Below are 491 nucleotides of genomic sequence, written 5' to 3'. Positions count from 1 at the left end.
ACTACATACATTGATACACGGAGAAAAGCACTCTATATCCAAGTGCTCGAAAAAAAACCTAGATTAAGTGTAATACCACCTACAAATTTTGAGTTTTACTTCTAACTTCTAGATTTGTAGTTGAGAAAGCATACAAAGCTCATAGAAATTAGTAGGGATGAATTACATATCAAAAGAGAGGCATACAATCATCATCATACATGCAATATGAGAAATTCAAATATAGTAAATTTGTCTCTACAATTCTATCATATGTAGGTGTTTTAAATTTCAATTTTTTGTGGGGTTCTCTAAGAGCCCTTGATTGCAACCTCCAAATTTAGTAAAAACCTTCAAATTTAAAGGCAAATCCTCAAATTTTATAGGCAAATTTTGGGAAAATCATGTAAAGACCTTCAAATATACTTTTCCCATATGTAAGTTTTTCAAGTTTTTGAAAAAGAGCGTATCTGAGTACATGAAAATAGGCGAGGTCTAGTGTAATCCCACCT

Source organism: Adiantum capillus-veneris, chromosome 1, assembly GCF_014529385.1.
Source record: "Adiantum capillus-veneris isolate H3 chromosome 1, ASM1452938v2, whole genome shotgun sequence".
In the NCBI taxonomy this organism is placed as follows: domain Eukaryota; kingdom Viridiplantae; phylum Streptophyta; class Polypodiopsida; order Polypodiales; family Pteridaceae; genus Adiantum; species Adiantum capillus-veneris.
The sequence above is the reverse complement of the archived record's forward strand: the minus strand, read 5'-3'. Positions refer to the sequence as shown.